Raw genomic sequence first — 1,121 nt, 5'->3', positions numbered from 1 at the left:
TGTTGTTGTTGTTGTTAGTTGCGAAGTCGTGTCCGACCCATCGCGACCCTATGGACAATGTTCCTCCAGGCCTTCCTGTCCTCTACCATCTTCTGGAGTCCATTTAAGCTCATGCCTACTGCTTCAGTGACTCCATCCAGCCACCTCATTCTCTGTCGTTCCCTTCTTCTATTGCCCTCAATCTTTCCCAGCATGAGGCTCTTCTCCAGTGAGTCCTTCCTTCTCATTAGGTAACCACATTGTTACCCATCATTTAATGAGGAATATTTAAACAGGAGCAATGGGTTAAAACAGGTGTCTCCCAACTTGGCAACTTTTAAGACTTGTGGACTTCAACTCCCAGAATTCCCCAGCCAGGATTCCCTTTAGGTCTCCAAATAAGAGGCGGCTGGATACTTTCGCAGTTTAAAGTTTAAATGGACATGCCAAGTGATTTCAAGTCTTGCCCTGTGCAGAGAGCTTGACTAGATGACCTCAGAGATCACCTTCCAACTTTATGGCTCTGGCAGACGCTGGAATGCTCTTAGCTTGTGGCTGTCAGATCTAGGCTGCAAACCGCAGAATGGCCGCTAGATGGCAGGAGAGTCCTTTTTCCCCTCTCTCTCTTTTTGTCGCCCCCTATCGATCCTCCGCAGTTTTGCACCCAAGCTGGGTAGGTCTGCTTCACCGAGGAATGGGGGGGTTTCCCTGCATCGAGGTCTTTCCACAGTTCCCTGCCAAGCTGAAGCAAACGCAGATGATACAAAAGCGTTATAAATAAACTCCCACCCCAAACCCTCCCATTTCCCTCTTCCAAATTAAGGATTTATGGCCCTTTAAGAGCTCAAAGGGAGGGGCGTGGCCACGGGATCCAACGAATCCTGAGGGAAGCACAGAGCCATAAATTGATGACAGCCCCCACGCGCATGCGTCGCGCTTTCCCCTCAAAGTTTCCTTGCGCATGCGTTTTTTCACACACCCCCCCCACTGGGGGAAGCAGCCAGCTGCGACTCTTTTCCCCCCTCCCCGCTCCGCTTTCCATAGACGCATGCGCGTTTTTTGCCTCAGTTCGGGCGAGGGAGGGAAGCGGGCAAAGTCCGGACGGGTTAAAGCGCCGCCGCGGCCCCTGCGCATGCGCTTCC

The sequence above is a fragment of the Vipera berus genome, assembly GCF_964194415.1.
Source record: "Vipera berus genome assembly, chromosome: 1".
Taxonomy (NCBI): Eukaryota; Metazoa; Chordata; class Lepidosauria; order Squamata; family Viperidae; genus Vipera; species Vipera berus.
The sequence above is the reverse complement of the archived record's forward strand: the minus strand, read 5'-3'. Positions refer to the sequence as shown.